This window comes from Pleurodeles waltl, chromosome 12, assembly GCF_031143425.1.
Source record: "Pleurodeles waltl isolate 20211129_DDA chromosome 12, aPleWal1.hap1.20221129, whole genome shotgun sequence".
NCBI classification, from domain to species: domain Eukaryota; kingdom Metazoa; phylum Chordata; class Amphibia; order Caudata; family Salamandridae; genus Pleurodeles; species Pleurodeles waltl.
Genome location: NC_090451.1, coordinates 424,728,210 through 424,750,593, shown reverse-complemented (window position 1 = coordinate 424,750,593; position 22,384 = coordinate 424,728,210).

Here is a 22,384-nt window from a genome sequence, read left to right as displayed (position 1 = left end):
AGAGAACTGTAGTTGGAGTACAGCGGGAGCTAGCCAAGGAGGTGTGGGTGGGGATGCAAACTATGGCAGCCAGCCTTGAGGGGATGCGTTCGTGCATGATGTCATCTGCAGTAATACAGTTGACCCAACACCTACAACAGCAATCCTGTATTACAATACAATACAATACAATACAATACAACAGCAATCCTGTCAACGCGTGCACGAATGCAACATTGAACCCCTCAGGGCCGACCTGGCTGCCTACCATCGTGATGTGGCTTCTATTCTCAAGAACCAGCAGATCCTCCTTGCTGCAGTACTGCCCTTAAGACCTTCGCAAGGAGCAGCGACCAGGATGTCTGACTCCACGTCTTCTAACACTGAGGTGTGTTGCTCCTTCACAACCAACAACAACAAGGACATAGAAGGCAACACACACATCAGAAGAAGAAGACATGGAACAGATCACATTCACAAGGAAAATGACACAGAAGTACTAGTCCCTGCCACATGGCAAACATTTACCAAGGTCCTGCGCTTTGTAAGTTGCCAGTCTTGCAACAACTGTACTCAAGCACTGTTCTGCAAACCACTGTATATCTTGTCACCCAACCCAGTGATTGTCTCTCTCCTACTCATTGGCAAATTCTGACCCTCTGCACTGTCTGAAACAGCAACCCCAGCATGTCAAAAGCATTTTGGTAACCTCTTGTGTTGGATCACAATGTAAGATGTGACTATAATGGACTCACAATCATGGACAATGTACAAATAGCACTACAGCACTTTTCAATAAATAGCACTTACACAACAAATCTGTCTCTGGGTAATGTGACATATCAACTGTGCAGTAGATAACTGAAATGTGCCTACTGTCAAATTACGTAGCTTGTCAATACAACTGTCCTGATAATATGTAGTCAGAGAAATCTACACAGTGCCCATGATTGCATCACACTCTGCCCATCCTGAGGGACAAATCGGATGAAGTGAGAAACCATACACCATCATGCTGTGTTGGACAGAAGAATGCTTCCTCAGGGGATAACTAAGTCATCAAATAGTGGCTGCAAAATGTTGTCAACATGCAAATATAACACAAATAACATGGCCCACTAATCTAAGCAAACACTACAAAAACTGCATAAATGAATGTGTCTGAGTTTACATCCAGATAGGTAATCATGCTGAACTGTGTCACGATTGATGTATGAGAGTCATGAAGACAAGAATACAAGAGTGCCAATGAGAACTCATCTTATAAGGGTGTCCATGACCATCACACTGCAGTCAGACCTAAAACTGTTTCCCCAATACCAAGTCTGGAAGCACTGTTTGTGAGTTTCAAAACACACTTATCAACAGAAACACATTGTCATTCATATTAACTGTGATTGGTGGTTGCAACGAAGGGTCGACACTTTGCAAGGTAGCTCTGGGCTAGCTGCCAATCGTACAGCTCAGTTGGGATTTGTTTGTAGCATGGGACACAAACGTAATAGTACAAAATGTATGTACACTGAATCCAAACCCACGATCAAGTACCATTCAACACATACTATTAACGGTTAACCAAATATTTATTAGATGCTAATCACAATAGAGGAAACTGAGGGAAAAATCTTACCTACCCTAATCTACCCTGACTACTCATTACCCACAACTGTCCCTAACTAACCTTAGCTACACTTACTTATCACATGCAACGAAACGTTCTAAACATCTACCCCCCACCCCCCTTATGAGACGGGACACATGGAGGACAACACATACTAACCTAAACACATACTATACTATCCTAAACATATATATATTTTTTTTTTGTTTAATTCAAACACACAAGAAGCCCAACATAGCCCCCCACCCACACACTTAATAAGTAAAAATAGAAAGAATCTGGACCCCCCACCCACTAACACTAACTAAACTAACAGCCTATACTAACCTAACGCTAAGCCCCCTAAGCCCACTAACTATAAGAACAAGGAAAGAGGAGGGAGGGGAGGGAATCATGTCCATCAAAAAATGTCTAGAGGTTGGCCCTCTGGAGGGTCCTCTTAATAGACTTAACACGCCGGTTAATGTGGCGCACATCCTGGCTCAGGTGGCTCAACTTGCGCAGCACACGGTCCATCTTATGTTCCATGTTGTGAAAGGGTGCAGGGTCAACAGATGGAGCTGCGGCAGTCTGGTTACAGGTGGAGGAGGTCTGTGTGTGTACGGTGCCAGGCCTAGTGGCTGTCCTGCACCGGTGGCAGTGCTGGGGCCTGGAAGTCCAGCAGATGTAGGACCAACAGTCCTAGCTGTGGGTGGGGCCACCTGGCTTGGATTGGTGGTTGTGCTGGTGGTGGCTGTGGTTGGCAAAGTAGGCCCACCCTGTGGGAAGACTCTCCATGCCCCGGAGGCCCGTTCATGGCGATATCGCCAGGCCATCCTCCTGAACCCCGACTCCACCAGCAGGATGTGCTGGTATCTCATGGCCCGATGCTGGAATTCACGGACCTGGTCTGGAGTCATGTTTGCAGCTGTGAAGACAAATGCAGATATTCTACATTAGTAACTGCATTGTGTGAAATGGCACAAGAAGTTAATCAGACAATACATCTACTGTACTTGTAACAGATCATATCACAATACAGATCATTGAATGTCCCTGAGGAAGTATATGGGAGGCCAGCCTACAAAGGTCACATCACACATAGCACATCCATAACCTACAAGATGGGTAACAACTGGCTTTGACTTGCAATCTGGGTTCTGGCAGTTATCAGCTAAGAATCATGCTGCATATCCTCCGCCAAGACCTGGGCTACAAATGTCAGTGTACGGAAAGCAAAACTAAAGCCACATGGTCTGCAAGTTGTAACTGCACTTGCCAGTATAGTACCAAGTGCCAAACCTGAGTGTGTATACTAGGTTGCAACCAAACCGTCAGTTATTCACATGTATGTGTAACATACTGGTAGCATCAGTACTAGGTACCCCATTCACAAACCCATGCCTGTGTTTGAGGGTGGGGGGGTGGATAAACAACTATCAATTTCCAACAACATGTACACCAAGGAGTGTATAGAAAACTCCACACGTGTTTGGCTCTACACAAACACCACAGGTAAGGTCTATCAGCAATTAGGAGTCAGCAAACCCTAGAGCAATCATAGGGCCACACATGTCAGGAAATGCAGAACTGCAGGTACACAACATATACTTCCAGTAAGGCCTGACTTACATCAGACACAGATTTGCAAGAACACGCATGATCATGAATTGCATGCACACCTAGGCCATTGCACTCAAGTTCCACATACTTGTAGCACTACATGTGGAAGTACATGCTGCTAGGATGTTCTACCTACTGTTTCATAATGACGTAGGTAAATAGGTAAGCAGATGTCTATTGGAAAGCAATTTGCTGTACCAATCTTGGAGAATGTGAGTCTGACAGGCTGACTAAATCGGAGCTGACTTCCAGTGCGACTCTTGTTGATACAAGTGTCATCCACATGACTAACCCCTGTACTCACAGTGGGGCCTACAGGAATGGCCTACAATTCCTACATAATACCATTGGATACACATTGGCCAACTCAAAACATGTGCGAAACTGAATTCCCACTCATGGAACAAGAGAAAAGCTTGCCCAACGCATCACACCTTGCTATGCGTTCAACACACACAAGTCCATAACCAGCAAACACAACACATAAGAGACATATCAACACTTACTGGAGTGGTCGGGGTCCTCAAATGTCGCCACTTCTCCCAAAGTGTAGGGTGCCGGTCCACCTGTAAGGTATGGAAGGAAGAAATGTGCTCAAAATCTGTGCACAGCGCAACCATTTCATAAACATATACAATGTGTAGGCTGAATACGGAAATGGCAGCCATTCAGACATGATGGCACTGCATCTGATATATCACGGCCAACTTGTACATAGCATGGATCTCCTGTGACAGTTACACACACATATCTGCACACATACATAGGCCCTAACTATCATGTGGTTGCAAACATACGCCTGTATCACCCTGCCTGGATCATGAGTGGCAAGAAATGGCACACAAGCTAGATGAAGCCCCCCAACTCCTCTTCACCAATCTTGCCAGGACGTGGCCTACCAGACATACTTGAAAAGTGAAAGGGAATAGGGGTAAAAGAAATAGAAAGGGGAAAAGGGGGAAGGTAGGGGTACAAATACAGATGAAAAGTAAACTTAACCACTAAAAGAGCCCAACTATCCCCAAACTAACACTACCCACAACAGACTCCCACAAACAACAAAAACACATGATAAATGGACAAATGTAGAAAAAACACAGTAGTACAGTATACAGCAACAATATTTATTTCACAAATGGACTTTACAGATAGCACACAGGACAAAAAAGCACAAAATCTCAGGACACCACTCTCTACACAGCCACACAGTCTAGAAGGATCATAGACTGCAAAGTGAAAGTTAAAGTACACCCACTGTACATGACCTGTGAACAGGATATCCTATTACATCACTTCCTGTATGAAAAGTCCCGCCTTTTTCGATTTATGCATCATTTTTTGTCTACCAAAACTGTATTTGCGTCATTTTTTTTGACACACAGGAGTGAAAATTAGCCCGCATCCACATAATAGTACATGGCCTGTACAAATATCTGGATGCGGGCTAATTTTCACTCCTGTGTGTCAAAAAAAAATGACGCAAATACAGTTTTGGTAGACAAAAAATGATGCATAAATCGAAAAAGCATCCAAACAAATGATGCAAATACAGTTTTGGTAGACAAAAAATGACGCATAACGCTAGGAATGTCAACATTTCAGCGCATTAACTGGTTTTGGGCAATTTTTCTTGTTTTTTGTTATGTTCCATTTGGGACACATCAGAGATAGGCTGATTGAAGACACTATGGTGTTGATGGTTCACATGTGTGACATCATACTGCAGCAGACCATGATCCGCTACTCGCTTCACAGCATTTTTACGGTTGGCTGACGCAATAGTTGGTCATAAGTGTGGCCTACATATATGTGTTGCACAAATTGTGCATGTTTGGCATAAGGAGAGGATAGCAATGTGACGCACATACGTACAATACCTAAATGCCTTTGGCTCAAAGTGTATTCTTTGGCAACTAATGTATTTGTTGAACAAGTGTGTGTGTATCACATGAAGCATATTTGTACATATGCTTGTATGAATGTGACGTCCATGTGTCCAATACTTAGATGCAAGTCATTGTGGAAATGAGAGAGGGCATGTGTTAGTCATACATGTAGCAACATCTGTAAAGTGGACTTCCAAGATTTAGGTTCACGTAGACACCACATGTGACATAGCATGCACCAGATGGATGGCAGACGCTTGTTCATGTCAATGGTCCACATTTTCTACATCCTATGTCCTAGAGTATTGGTAACAGCTTCCTAGGCACTAGTTGGTGAATCCCACAGTGAGTCATTCACATACATTGAGGAAGTGGGTACCATGTTGTTTGCACAGAAAGACAAGGGTGAATCTCAAATATATGATGACACCACAGTTGAGGCCATAGAAGTGAGCCCCAACTATCAAGTGGCTGTGGTGGACCAGCATACAGCATACAAGACAGCATGTGTCCACATATTTCCAGTGATCAATTGCACATAGGTGTCTTGTTCATGTGTGTGGTCCAATGATGATCCTGTATATTTTTTGGGGTGTAATTTGTCACAGTTCGGTCCAGGACTCATCATGAGTCAGTGGCAGCTATTCCTGTATCTACTGAGTATCCTTGGTTGATCAATGTGAGTAAAGTGGATGTGGACATGTGAACCTACATGGGGATGGTCCCACCCTGTCACTAAAGACGTGTAATGAGACAGTCAACAGGGCAACCTTGGTGTGCTGAGTGAGATAATGTCTCAGGTGTCATGTTCCGGCAGGTGTCATTACAACATTTGTACACAGGTTAGCCTCTGCAATTTCCACTGCATCTGGGAACATCATAGCCCCTGTGCTGATTATTCTTGCAGCTATTCACCACACATTGCCCATCACTATGTTGTGAGCACTGTGATTCTGTGTGTGAACTGTCATGGTCCTGACATGTGTGGATTTTTCATGGACATTATCAGAGGTTGCTGGTTGTGCTGAAAGCCCCGTACCCAATCCCTGCCTATGGCCCTGGGACACTGTCACACTTTGTCATTCATGCATAAATGCGACCCAGACAAGGGATGGGCCATGAATTTTGCTTTTCCCAGAGGATTTAACTCAAATGGTACAGTTAAAAGGCAGATGATGCTATCCAATGTATTTGTGTATGCATTGAAGAAGCCCATGCCCAATATCCCCTGATGAATGAGAGGTTTGTTAACGCAAGTGTGGTACATATGTAGACACAGGGATACTTTAGTGTGACGCACAGACAGATGCCAGTCAGGCTGACAGTATGCATGGTGATTCAGGATCCAGCAATTTGACGAGTTACATAATCAGTGGTCTGACTCAGACTGTTTGGAGGACAAACTAGAGAGATGACATGTCAAACTGTGTATGTCCTGCGTTTTTGAAGGTGACAAATGAACCCAAGGGCTGTGTTACACAGCTTAATTAGTATCAATGTTTAACAGTGTAATTGACTAAATGGCAACTCCTATACTGTTCCAGGCATCAGCAGGGGCAGTACTGGGTGGTGTGCATGGAGGTGATCACAGGTGTGGGCTGCATCTGTTTCTCACAAGTCCTGTAGGTGAGACTTGCATTCTAAGGGCCAACAGACATTTTCACACGGGAAGCAATCTACAGGTGCTAACAGGGCTTTGAAACTAGAAGACAGTGTATAAATTAACCTGACGTCCATGCAGTCAGATGTTCTATGACAATGTCATACCATAGGAAAGGGTGTAGCACACTGGTTTGCTAATGTTGGTCTGTGTGTGTAGAGGAGGGAATATCAGGGTACACATCTTAGTATTCCAGGGACCTCTTCCGACAGGTGGGTTGTGACCAGGTGCATGGGTGTGTCAGGAGTTAGGAAATAAGCTGACATGCACATGGAATGTCATGTGTGCAATGCTGCTCATATGTGTGGCACTTGCGCTGTCTATGTTCTGCTTCTATGGAACTCTGTTCACAGATAGTCCTTGCAAATATTGGATGCAGTTGGACTTACTGCTGTCAAGGGTCTGGTCAGACGTTCCTGTTACTGATGCAACACACATTGACTGCCTCATGTATGAGGCTTGTTTTCCCCTTATTGAGTGATGGTGTCTTAGTTGTGTGCCATATGCTGCGTTGGACCTTGATTTCAACATGTATGGGTGAAATAGTTGTGGTCCTCTGCTATTGGCCTTCAAAGGAGAAATGTACATGATATATGTCATTAACAGTGTGTGTGTGTGTGTGACCATTGTATGTTACGCATCACATTAGCTCTGGGATGTTCAGTGTCCTAATCAGTATCTCAGCAATGCTCCATGAGGCAACACTCTTATTCTGATAAGTAGAGATAAAGGTGTGCAAAAATGAATAGCCAGGCCATGATATGGTGATTATTATAGGTGTTTATTTAAATTAGTTAACTAAAGTGGTGAAGGTGATTATATTCAAAAGAAATTGTTGACGATCTGTTGCCGCCTGTGTATACCAGTGGCCGTGTTCTGTAGTTCCCCCTCATGTTGCAGGCCAGCATCCTCCTCTTCCTCCTCTTCAGGCATGTGTGGCTCTGGTTCCAGGAGGGGAATGTTCCTTTTGATGCAAATGTTGTGCAATATCGCACATGTTAGGATGATCCTACAGACCATCTCTGGCGAATATAGGAGGCTACCACCAGTGATGTCGAGGCACCGGAACCTTGACTTGAGGATGCCAAAGGTCCTCTCGACAATGCTGCGTGTCCTCCTATGTGCGTCGTTGTAGGCACGCTCTGCAGCAGTACTCAGGTTGCCAAATGGTGTCATAATCCATGGCTGGATGCCATACCCCTGATCAGCTGCAAGAGAAAATGATTGGGATCATATTGATGTAGCTGGCCCTATTGAAATGACCTTTCATGGCAGTTGTTGTCTTGTGTTGTCTGTGACTCTTTGGTGTTATAATGTAGCATCCTAGGCTTGTAGGATGTACCATCTGCATTGTTTTGTTTCCTTGGCTGAACAAGTGTTTGTCTGCTAACCGGTTGTCAGCAGTATGTTTAGGGATTTGCAGTACAGTGTGCCCTCCCTAGCATTGTGACTTGTGATACAGGTGTCCGTGTGTCTTCACTGGGGGTGAGATGATAGTTCCATACACAGGTTAAAATTGACAGTGTTGTTAACATGTTCATATCAATGTACCCTGGACATCCCATACCTTTAGACTTATGCAATGGATTAATGTAAAGGTCATTGGGACACTTACATTTTGCAAGGTGACATTTGTGCAACCCACTCCACACGTTGTGATCTTTGACGTCTTAACATTAGGCTGTACAGTAAATTCCGATGTGTGACAGGTTCAATGGTGACATAAGAAACATGGCTAGTGATGTCACGACCTCAGTGTGTTCCTGTTCACATGTTGTGGTGTATGTGTTGTGTGTTGTGTGTCCTAGAGGGTTGCTGTGCAGTGTGTATATAAGTAGGGTTTTGTACTTACCAACAAGTAGTCCATTGCCATACCGTCCATCCTGGAAGTGTTCATTGATGGTGCAGTGACGGAAGATGAATGAGCCATGTACACTCCCAGGATATTTAGCCACAATGTTGGTGATCAATCCCTGGTGATCGATTATGGCCTGCACGTTGATGGAATGTGTGTGTTTCCTGTTGCAGTAGAGGTGTTCAATTGCAGCAGGTGGCACAAGGCGTACATGTGTGCAGTCGATTGCACCAAGGACGTGTGGGAAGCTACTGATGAGGTAAAACCCCTGTTTTGTTTCCTGCTGCTTCTGCAGTGTGTTAGGGAAGCAGATGTGGCGGGGTGTCAGTCCAATGATGGCATCCAGTACTTTGGGCAAAAAGGCGGAGAATGATGGTTGTGATATTCCGGCAACCAGGGCACCAGTTTTTTTAAAAGAGCCACTTCCCAGCATATGAAGTACGGCAAGCAGCTTGGTTTCTGTTGGGATGGTGCGGGGTGTCAGCAAAGTGGGGGCCAACTGCGTTTCAATGTTGCTCAGCAGCTGCTGAATGGCCTGCCAGTTCAACCGGTACCTCTGGATGATGTAGTGTTCCCTGATGCCCTGAAGGGTTGTTCTGGGGCGGAATATCCTCTCCTGCCTTCTGCGCTGCCTTTGGGGTCCCTGCTGGTGCTGTTGTAGCTGCTGTTGTTGCTGCTGGGCTCTGCGTCTGCGTGCACGCTGGATTGAAATCACCTCCATGGCTCCCTGTTGCTGTCCTGCTGCTCTGCTGTTTGTTCTGTGTTTTCTGATTAAATACAGGTGTGTTTGCCCAATTTTAACGCCTGCCCTGACCCAGGCGTTAAATTTTGGCGCAAATCGGGCTGTGCATCATTTTCCGGCTCCACCTCCCGGCCGTGCGTCATTTTTGCCCGAAAGCATAAATACGACACACGGCCGTTTAAGTCATTTTTTGGACGGGAACGCCTACCATCGCATCCAAAAATTGACGCACACAGCGGAATTTTGTCATCCACGGGCTCGGGCATCAAAGTTTAAATACGGGGCAACGTTTGCGCCGAATGCACGTCAACAATTTTGATGCACATTCGCCGCAGACAGAGTATAAATATGCCCCTCAGTTTGAATATGGAAGTCCCAAGAGTCTACATAAATACTTTGTGGGCGGTCCAGGACTATCATGTTTCTCTGGCTCAGCCCAGGATCATATCCCAGGACTTTTGTCACCTTGATGGACCACGTTAATAATTCTGCTCTGCAGTAGTGGGAACCAAGGCCTCCCCACACAAAAGGAGTAAGTAACAGTGCTTAACTCAACTCCTGAAGAGAAAGGCGTAGGGAAGAAATTCTGCATCTGTTATTTAGCTATTACACTCCACCAGGACTAGTACAGTCGAGGTACACTAAGTAAAGGAGGGAGCCAAGACCTGTTGAGCCCACCAAGGAGGGTGCTCCCTTTGAAGTCCTGGTGGGAAAGTGCCTGGCAGTGATGTAATTTAGGGATGGAGTTGTAGTCCCAAAGGAGCTTTGAACAGAGACCACTTGATGGCGCCATCTTGGATTGTCCCAGCATGCTGTGCAGAAGGGCTGGGACAGGGCTGGATTGTACATATGGTACATATGACACCCTAGACCTTACAAGCAGTGCCTCTAGAACATTCTATCCCCGCTTAAAACCTCTTGCACAAGGGCGAGACAGAGAATTGGATGCTGGAATTAGATGGTGTCTAAACCATGAATAGCTGGAAAGACAAGCCACTGATGCCCTAATGGATGAAGGACTCTGCCTACAGCTAACTCCAGGCCAGGGTATCTCTCCAGGACCAGGCTGGTTCCCTTACACCCCCTGAGGACCAGTAGGGGGGGAATAAGGACTTCTGTGACCCAGCAGGTGGAGAGGCAAACCAGAGGCCAAGAGGGGAAATGCTGGTGCAGTATGATACCTAAGAGGCCCGGAGGTGGCTAGGGCTCACCACCAGGAGCACGATGAGCCCAGACTCAAGCAAAATAGACCACTGTCACCTGAGATACCAAAGATAAAAGAAGGTAATCTTTCACCCCCAGCTTGTGTGGCAGAGTGCATGGCAAGTCTTCATAAAACACCCGAGGGGCCAGTGACCAGGGTTGGTGCAAGATTCATTAGCTTTTAATGAGCCTGGGAGGGGTTGCCTGGGCCCCTCTCTCCAAAGCGCTGCATGTTACAGGGAGCCAATTCTCCAGACTGGCTAATGCAAGAAGAGTATTAAGTGTAGCCACCCAAAATATATGAAAAACTCATTGTCCTTTAAAGCCACAAAGAATATTCTATTTTAAATGAGATTTACATGAATAGTGTATTCCTTTTTGCTATTCTTTTATGCTCCTTCATTTAACTCTTGAATGGCATCACATTCTCTAGTTTATGTAACATGAGATTATGGTCTTTTAATGTGGTAACTTTGTTAAAGCCAATAGGCTAGCCTTATCTAAAATGTCACCCTTCTATATGATAATCTCCTTTAGAGTATGGAGAGGGGTACTGTGATTTTGGGGGTCATGACCCTTTAGGGGTGAAATATTATTTCAGAGTGTGACCAAGGTATTTCCACCTTATGTATATATTGTTTAAATTACTGTGAAGTATTTGGTATTGTATGTGTGATAAATGTACTTTTCATTTTCTAAAGAAAATGCAGAGACTAGACAATTATCTATTGAGTGACGTGTTTGCAAGTGAATGGTAATGATTAGTCCACACCACCTTCACTAAGTGGGTCTTAGACTGCTCTGCTTTGCTACCCTGAGAGAGTCAACCACTACAAAGGGGCGCTTGGTTCCCAGTGAGGGGATAATTGTGGAGCTATGACTTGTGCAGCTCTCCCTCCCTTCACAACTAGGAGCCTAGTGTCCTTACACACAGCAAGTGTGCCATGTGATCTAATGCAAACAAGGAAAATATTCCCCCAGTTTCACCACTGCATAATAAATAGCATCATTCTTTGGCGTGAACTGCCTAGGCCCGTTGCTGCTGTACAAACAGTGGTAATGATAGCAACCACACTGCACCCCTTATGTTAATGCAAATGAAATAATTTCAACATAATTGTAGATTTGTCACATAAGCATGAACTTTTGTAATAATCCACTAATCCTGATTCTAAGGATTATAAATCCTAAACTTAGATGTGCAATACGCTCTGTCCAGATTCTAAGGATCATAAATCCTAAACTTAGATGTGCAATACGCTCTGTCTATCAGGCTCTTAGTGATCAATAAGTCACATGCATCATCACCTTGAAAAAGAATAGTATCTTGAGATTAACAGTAAAATGCCCTCATCCGTGAACCTCACTTGATCATTTGGTAATATTTATGAAATTTGCCTTTTCATGGGACAATTTAATATTTTTATCAATGCTGATTTTTCTATGGTGAATTGAATATATGCACAGGTATCTGCATAATACCTTCTCAATCCTATTTTTTCAAGCATATTTTTAGTTTTGGGTACTGCTGCAGAATGCCAAATTGTAAGACCTTAAGTGAGAAGGGAGAATATCAAATCAATACCGGCTCACTCATTCCTGTTGCTGAACCTAAACCCTGGGCATTTACTGCCACCATCTAAATGGCAGAAGATGAATGTGCCTATAGACAAGCTGCTTCAGGAAACATCTTCTTTGGAGACTACTTGAAGACATATTTAGACATGAATAAGAACTTGCTAACACGCCATTGAATCCCAGCCATTATCAATACTGAATAGTGGATTCATCACTAGAGGGCGATGGATGGAAGTGACATAGGTTTGAGGGGATGTCATCAACGGGAGGTGTGAGGACCATCAATAACAACAACAATCAATATTATAAAGTTTCAGTCAATAACTACACCAGTTTAGTAATTGAAAGTCATGGATTTATTTCCCTATATTAACAACGCTAGTGTCATGAAAATAACTCTCAAACACAAATGATAAGCATATAAGATCAATAGCGGCTGGTTAAAACGACGTATGTATCTTAATCTAAATAATAAAATTAAACAAATTATCTCCAAAAGAATCACACTTATTAATAATACAGAACTGGTAATAATGGCAAAGAATACATTAGTTCTGCATCTAATGATCTCAGGACAAGTCATGAGCATATCAAGATTAATTCCCTAACTAACCACAAATTAGCATTACATGTTGGGCTTCATGTGAAAAGAATTTAGTAACATTAATTTAGAAAACTCTTAACTTGATTATGATATATATATTTTTAAAAACTATTAATGTGCAGCAATAAAATCATTAGTTGCAGCTGGTACCTGGAAAGCAAGAGAGACACAATTCACATTTAGGAACATACATTATCCCAATAGTAGTAACAGCAAATGATCAGCTTCAGCTTGAGGACACCATCAGCTATCTCATCAGAAGGTTTGGGCCTAACGACAGCTAGTCTCGAACCTCGTCTGCTCTAGAAGAATAACATAGGAGCACGAAAGATGAACCCTTGCCTCTAATCATTCTACACAGGTGGTTATACTAAAATCTAATCAACTCCTGATTGGTCAGTGTATGGGGTGGTTTCATTTCAGCCAATCAACAACTAAATTGATGACCTAAACTTAACAAATCTCTGCTAACTATAACATTTTCTCCCGATGTATCTTTACTTCTTCCGTCTCTTCTGTAACTCCATTGTCTCATCACCTCTCAAATATCTTGTTCTCAGGAAGAAACTTACTGTATCCTTCTACTTCCTTCCTCGAGGAAAGACCAGATATTACTAACAAATCCAAACAATAGGACATTTAAACTTCTGCAATGCTCAGTTAATACACAACCTTGTAAGACATAACACTGCAACCCACTAGGGGAAGCTGTGGATACGTCTACACAAGCTTTGAAAACACCTATTATGAAAGCTTTGAATCATGGAAAATAACTACAGCGTTTGAATATAATTTTTCTTAGTCAAGAACAGAAAAACAAACATTTCTGAAGTTTTCTCATTGTACATGTTAGTTCATTACACATTTTAATATGAAAACCATTAATAAATATATTAGAAAATTCACACTCTCACAAACTCGGTAACCCCAGCACAGATGCTGTGAGCAGCTCTAAAAACCATAATTTGTGGCACGTTTATAAAGAACTAAGCCCTTGCCAAACTAAGATTTAGATATGATCAGACCAAATTAGAGAGGGAAATTAAAGGAGCAACAGTTAGTTATAATATCTACCCAACTCCAGACAGACTCAGGCTATTTTGAATGCAAAAATGTGAACTTAATGGACTCTTCACTTCAAAAGCAGAATATGCTCTAATACTTTTTGAAGTGGTGCTCTACAAACAGGGTGAGAAGGCATGGAATATGTTATCAGCATAAATAAAGCAAAGGGAATTACAGGTCACTATGTCAACATCTTTGCTGACTCACAAGATGGCATCACACACTCATTAGATGCTACAGACTGTTTTTATCATTACTTCCATCAACTGTATTACTCAGACAATGCTGGTACAGCCCAGGTTGAGTCTGACTTTCTGTCTGCTTTGCATCTTCATGTACTCTATGAAGGGGACACAAAACTATTTGAGGAGATATTTGTTGATGAGATATCAAAAGTGCTAACTAAACTACTTATGGCAATGTACTCGAAGAGGACAATCTCCAAGGTGAATTTTAAAGAATAAACAATAGCTTATTATCCCCTGTTGTTTATGATATGTCCATAGGGAGAAAGTATATGTATGGTGGGCAAAGAGATGAACAAAGTAATTATCAGCCTTCTAACCAATCTTGGCAAAGACCCCTTAATTTGCACCATCTAGAAGCCAATTCCACCTGTAAATGATGATATGAAGATCTGAGTAAAATATTGGTGGATAGGCTGGCAAAGATAATCTTGAGCCTGATACTCAATATGCAAGCAAATTTCTGACATGAAGAACCTCCAAGAACCATTCAAGGTTCCTTTGTGATGGGACAGAGGATGACACAGTAGCATTCTCAACAGATAGAGAAAATACATTTGATCACTTCGAAATAGTGAATCTTTTTCTGTTACTGAGAGGGTGAATCTTAATACCTTCTTCACTGCCAAGATGAAATGGCTGTATGAAGCGCTATTGTCACACGTAGACTGGTTGGTTCCTCTTCGAGATCCTGCCAGTTCTCAACACCATGAGGAAAGGGTACCTTCTTTTGCCACGTTTGCTCCTACTGGCACTAGAATCACAGGCAACAGCTATTAGACAAACAGAAACCATAAAGAGAATAGGCACAATTGTACGGCGTTGCAGATGATACTAAAAGATGTAAGTAAAAATACCCAGATATTTTAGCTCACACGTAGGGCCTGATTAGGAGTTTGGCAGATGGTTTTCACCGTCTGGCGAACTTCTGACAGGGAGTTTGTCACCACACTGGCTACCTCCCTGCCAGACCCATTAAGAGTTTCCCGCTAGGTCAGTGGGTGGAAACCTGAGTTTCTGGCTGCTGGCCTAGGGATAAACAGCCCACCGCATTGTCTCTGGCTCAATGTCAAACCGACGGCAATGCTGTAGTGAGCAGGGTGCACCAGCACCCTCGCAATGTTGACTGTTTGTAATGCAATCAGTGAACCTTGTGATGGTGATGGTGCTGGCCAGGGAGCCCCCTGCACCTGTTCTCTGACAGTCTTTTCATGGTGGTAGCACCCCAGGAAACCACTGGCACATAAAGGGGTCATAATCCCCAGGGCAGCACTGCATGCAGTGCTGCCCTGGTGGATTAGGACTGCCACTACATCCAGACTGTCAGGATCCCCGATCCTGGCAGAGCTGGTGGTCCCTTGGCAGTCCGACCACCAGGGTTGTAATGTGGTGCTCAGACTGACGCATTGGCGGCGGTCGGACCGCCACCCATGAGTCTGGTGGTCTAGTGACCGCCAGATTCTTAATGAAGCCCTTAGTCTTTTCTTCTTCCTCTGGTTATAACATAAACTGGGATAAAAGTGAAATGCTCCCTGTCTCCAAAGAGACTACGAGAGCCACACTAAATGGTGTTGGGTTCAGATAGGTGGCTTCTGTTTTCAAGCAAAAGAACATATTTGTGTGAGCAATTTAACTGGCACTGACGTGTTCTATTATGTGGTCTCAGTCAGGGACTCCTCCATACTGCCTGCGGTCAGGGTAGCTCATGCATATTGGGAATAGTCCCATAGGAAGCCCAGGTGTGTAGGTTCATGGTCTCCCATATGGAACAACACAGCAATTAGTATTGGCAAGCTATCTCCTGAAAATAGTCATACTGTGGAATTTTGAAGATTAATGATTGACTTCAAGACATCTCCCTGAATGTTATGTTTTATTATGTAATGTTATGTATATTTGTAGAGTGCACTATCACCCAAGAGGCAACCCTGGCACTGAGCAGGTGTGACTTTAGGCACACCGATTGCTTAATGGAGCTTTCAAAATGCCAGGTGTTTAGCTTATTGCGGAATTCAAGAAGTGAGGAGGAGGCTCTAATGTGAAGAGGCAGGTTGTTCCATGCTTTGGGTGCAATTTAGGAGAAGAATCAACTGCCAGATCTGGAGTTCCATAGGTGTGCAATTTGTGTGAGTAGGAATGTGGATGAGTGGAGGTATCCAGAAGGTTTGTGAAAGCAGATGTGATTGTTGAGGTATTCTGAGCCAGTGTTATGTAGTGCATTGAAAATGTGAGTGAGGAGTTTGAATTGTGCTAATGTGTGAGTGGGGAGCCTGTGGAACTCCTTCAGGTGTAGTGTGATGTGAGTGTTGCATGGGAGAGTGATTCTGAGCACCGAGTTCTTCATGGTCTACAGCCTTCTGGTGAGTTTTTTGTTGATCCTGGCACAGAGGGTGTTCCCATAGTCCAGCCTGCTTATGACAGGGGTGTTACTATTCATGAAAACGATGTCAATGTACGCCATGATATGTGTGTGTGCATACAGAGAATGTACATTACTGTTGTCGATTCCACCCAATGTGACCTCATCATCATCCCAGAGTCAGAAATATGTGACCAGGCAAGCCCTGCTACCTAGGCCTGAAGCAACTCATTGACAGATCACCAGTGGGGTGACAAGTAGCCGGTAGACAAACCCTCAAACAGGAAAAAAGCCCAGATCAATCCCACAAATAGGCAGCAACGCCACAATAGTTGCAGGAGATAGGCCCCCAGTAAAACACATTGGGCCGGAGGGGTGCACGTTCCCAAAACACCATAAAGCTAGGAACACTCAGCCAATCAGAACACTATACACACAGAACACGCAGTGATCACACACTTCCCATGCCAGACATCTGGGGATGTTACCTACCGGCCCGCATTTTGTCCACGTAAAATCGAGACTCACCTGAGCACTTTATCAGATGGTCAGATTTGCGACTCCACAACTAGTCCTGAATTCATTTCTGCAAAGAATGCATAGAATTGTTTTATAACCCATCAAGAGTTGTATAAGAGGGTGCTCAGAACTCTGTATTTTTGAGAGACAGTCATCAGACCCCAACTCTGTACTGCACTCTCCTAGCCACTGCGTTTAATGAAACCAACTGTTCCTGTTTTGCCAAACACCTCTTGACTTTCATTTCTTTAAGGTAAATATGTATTAGAGCAACAAGGGCATGGGTGATCTCTCCGGGTACTCATTGGGAGCCATTTGAAAATCTTCCTCAGCATCTTCAGGGCATGGAAGAATGAGGTGGTAACAGCATTGACCTTGGCTGGCATGTTGAGTTTGCTGTTGATGATGATCACAAGGTTCTTGGCAAGGGTGGTGGGGTTGGGTGTAGGTCCTAGCTCTGTTGGCCACCAGGTGGAGTCTCAGAGTGATGTGCTCTTCCTGAAGATCACAATTTTAGTCTTGTTGGTGTTCAGCTTTGGACAGCTGATGTTCATCCAATGGGCAATTTGAGTCAAGCGGGCATTCCAAGTATTGGGTGTTTTGTCCATTAGGAAGAGAATGAGTTGCATGTCATCAGCAGAGGGGAGAATGTTGGTATTGTGAGAGTGGATGATGCTGGCTAGACGGATCAATTATGTGTTGAAAAGGGTCGGGCTTCGGAAGAGCCTTGAAGAACTCTTCAAGTGAGAGTCTCCTTGAGTTACTTGAGACTGAGTTCCTATTGCCACCCACACACATATAGCAACATGGAAAACTCACTCATTTCCTTAGAGGATGAATTGGTAGTGGCCCTTTGAACCTGCCTGAATTTCTAATACTTTTTTTTACTTGAGAATGGGAGGCACTGTAAGGAGGAATATTACTTGCTTGTAGAATGTCTTAATCTCTAAACTTTGTGTTTAAACCTACTTTGTTTCCAAACCTGCCCTGGCTTTTTGACGGAGACCTTGCATCCCAGCAACCAGAAGTCCCCCAATGGTGAAAGTGTTGTGCTATACAAATACTGATTGATTGACAATTAGGGAGACATGTTTTTCACGGCACATACAACTTAGCCTTGGGTAAACAGAGGTCAAATGGATGTCTTTACATGAAACACATGACAGGTAGTTGGGGGAAGCATGGTTTAATTACACTTAAATTAAGGTCCTAGAGAGTTTGTACTCAACACCAAATAAACTACACAAGGCTTGATTAGTGACCAATGGCTTGTGTTAGAGATGCAAGGGCCCTAACTGTGATTTGGCTGTGTCCTGGCCTAACATTGTTCTGGTCAGATGCGTAGCAGACCTTGACTGTGGCCAGTAGCTGTGATTTCCAAACCTTGGTCAAACTGGCAATTCAGCATTAAACTACAGACCTAGAATACACTATATCACACTGGAGTAAATGAATGGCATTGGCTCTGATGGTAGCTTATCATCTGACTTTGGAGGACAGTCACATTTCCCATGTGGAACAAATGGTCTACAGAGTTCTTTGGCTGATGGTGAACAAGTGCATTATACCCAGGTATAAGATGAGATGCCACAGTTGGAAAAATTCTAGAGACCACGGGCCAGATGTACGTAAGTATGGGTTTGCGACTCGCAAACGCAGATGCAGGATGGTGTCCCTGACACCATCTGCGAATCAGAAGGGGGTCGCAAAGACCCACCTCATTAATATTAATGAGGTGGGTCGCAATTTGCGACCCCCTTCCAATTCGCAGCACTCACAGGGATGGTAGCCTGCTGGAGACAGCCGACCACCATGTCTGTGACTTCATTTTTAATAAAGCAGTTATTTTTTTTTCATTGCAGCCCGTTTTCCTTAAAGGAAAACGAGTTGCAGTAGACACGAAAAAATGAAATGTTTTTGTTTCATTTTTTCAGAGCATTGCTCTGAAAAAAATGTTTTAAGAGCCATTCACAAAGGGGAAGGGGTTCCATGGGGACCCCTTTCCTTTTGCGGATGGGTTAGCACCCATTTGAAATGGGTGCTGACTGCGAATTGCTTTGCGACCGCGTTTGCGGTCACAAAGCAAATCTACATCGCGATGCGATTCGCAAATAGGAAAGGGAACACCCCTTCCTATTTGCGAGTCACATTTCCATTTTGCGAGTCGGTAACCTGGTTACCGACTCGCAAAATGGGAATGAGCATCGCGATGTGCGTTTTGCATGGTGCAAACAGCGAAATTCACTGTTTGCACCATGCAAAACGCTTCCTACATCTGGCCCTAAATCGGGCATGGTGAGCAAATTAGTATGTAGGAGAAGATTTATGCCTTTTGTCCCAAGCTTTCCCCTCACCCAATCAGTGTATTGTATGGCACATAATAGAAATGCTGAAGCGGGCGGCATAGAGAAGCTTTTGGCCTAATAAATAAGGGACTGCAAATCTCCTCCCATTTGACTTATCTTGCACTGTCATCATAGCGACCATCGTCTACAGGCCCCCTGGCCCACGACAGCAGTTCAGTGACTCCATTACCGACATCATCAGTCCTCGGAGACTTAAACTTCCACCTCAAGAACACCAATGACAACAACACCACCACCCTGCTCGAGAACCTCTCCAACCTCGGCCTCAAACAACTCGTCACAACACCAACCACTCCGCAGGAACACTCTCAACCCTATTTTCTCCGCCAGCAATCACGTCTCTTTCAGCCAAACCACCGAACTCCACTGGACAGACCACCTCTGCATCCACTTCTCCTTCAAGAAACCCACAAAACACCACCACCCACAAGGGATCCCCCACCGCAGTTGGAACAAGGTCGCAGAAGACCAACTTATCGTGACCCTCTCCCAGAACCCACCCATCGACACCACCTGCACTAATGCAGCTGCCCGCAACTTCAGGCAATGGGTCAACACCTGTGCCAATACTCTTACCCCAATCAAGAATTCCTCCAACAGAGGCACCCACAGAAAGGTCTTCTGGTTTACCGCCGACTTCCATGAATCTAAGCAAAGCTGCCGAAGCCTCAGAAGAAAGTGGCTCCAAGATCAGACTCTGAACAACCTCACAGCCTTCAAAAACGCCATCCGGAGACACCACCAACTCATCCGAGCCACCGAGAGAACTGCCTTCAAAGACCGGATCAACAACAACGCACACAGCCACAAGGAGCTCTTCAACGTCGTGAAGGAACTCTCCAACCCCAGCTCCAACGCCAATGACATCCCGCCATCCCAAGACCTCTGCAACTTCCTAGCCTCCTATTTCCACCGCAAGATTACAGACATCCACGAAAGCTTCAGCACCCAGAACCCTCCGGCAACCACCAACACCACTGATTCACCTCCGACCAAACTTCTGCTCTCCTGGTCCCCCATCAACAACAACAACACCATCCAAATCATGAACACTATCCACTCTGACCCCTGCCCTCACCACATCCTCAACAAAGCAAGCTCCGTCATCGCACCCCAACTACGGAAGATCATCAACAGCTCCTTCAAGTCAGCCACCTTCCCGGAGAGCTGTAAACACGCCGAGATCAACGCCCTCCTCGAAAAACCCAAGGTGGACCCAAAGGACCTCAAGAACTTCCGGCCAATCTCCCTCCTCCCCTTCCCAGCAAAAGTCATCGAGAAGGCTGTCAACAGACAACTAACCCGCTTCTTCGAGGAGAACTGCACCCTGGACCCTTCCCAATCCAGATTCCGCAGCAACCACAGCACCAAAACCACCCTCATTGCCGCCACTGATTACATAAGAACCATACTGGACAACAGCGAAACCGCAGCCCTCATCCTCCTGGACCTCTCAGCCTTGTTTGACACCATCTGGCACCACACCCTACGCTCAAGCCTCATCAATGCTGGAATCCGCAACAGAGCCCTGGACTGGGTCACCTCCTTTCTCAGCGGCAGAACCCAGAGAGTCCTCCTCCCCCCATTCCACTCGGAGGCCATCAAAATCATCTGCGGCATACCCCAGGGTTCGTCCCTCAGCCCGACCCTCTTTAACGTCCACATGGCCCCCACTCGCTAACATCACCAGATTCCACAAACTCAACATCAGCTCATATGCCAACGACACCCAGCTGATCCTCTCCCTCACCAAGGACTCCGCCAAGACCTACTTCCATGAAGGAATGAAGGCCATCACCAAATGGATGAAGAGCAGCTGCCTCAAACTCATTTCCGACAAGACAAAAGTCCACATCTTTGGCTCCACCCCTCCGCATGGGATGATTCCTGGTAGCCTGCCACTCTCAGAACCACTCCGACTCCCACCGATCACCCACACAACTTAGGATTCATCTTCGACCCCTCACTATCCATGACCCAGCAAGTCAACGCCATCTCCTCCTCCTGCTTCAACACCCTCCGCATGCTCAGAAAGATCTTCAAATGGATACCAACCGAAACAGAAGATCAGTCACCCAAGCAAGCTGGACTACGGCAATGCCCTCTACGCAGGAACCACGGCCAAACTCCAGAAGAGGCTGCAAAGCATCCAGAACACCTCTGCATGCCTCATCCTGGACATCCCCAACCACTGCCACATCATAGAGCACCTGAAAAACTTGCACTGGCTCCCAGTCAACAAGAGAATCACCTTCAAACTCCTCACCCACGCTCACAAAGCCCAGTACAACACCGGACCAGAATATCTCAACAGATGACTCTCCTTCTACACCCGACCCGGCATCTCCGCTCCGCCGACCTCGCAACCATTCCACGCATCTGCAGAACTACAACCGGAGGTAGATCATTCTCGCACCTCACCCCCAAAATGTGGAACACTCTTCCCTCCCACTTGCGCCAGACCAAAGACCTCCTTACCTTCAGGAAACTTCTCAAAACCTGGCTGTTCAAGCAGTAGCAGCACCTCGCCCCCCTTTTTCTGCCTACACTCTTCAGTGCCTTGAGACCGTAACGGGTGAGTAGTGCGCTGTACAAATTCCTGATTGATTGATTGATAGGTGGGTAAACTGGTCATATTGCAAAATGTTTTGGCCTCGATCCGCCTGTGGTCCTTTCTTTTAACTACTAACCATAGTGCTGATATAAAAGTCTTATAGCTTGCCCACATTACCTTTGGTTAGACAGTGAGCATCCCGTACACCTTTCATCCATTTTGTTCTACTCTTTGGGCCAGACTTACAAGGCCCTAGCGCCTCCTTGCGCCACATTAGCGTCATTTGTTTTTTACACTAATGTGGCTCAATGAAGCAAAAATCGTTGCACCATATTTGCCAAGTGGTGCAATGCATGCATTGCGCCACTCTGCGACCCTTTGCACCATATGATGCCTGCGTCAGGCATAATGTATACAAGGGCGGCGATCTGGCGTTAGGAGGCCCACAAAAATGGTGCAATTAAATCTACAAAATTTAATTGCACCATTTTTGGCATCAGTTTTAATGCCTGCTCAAAGCAGGTGTTAAAAAGAGACACCCATTGA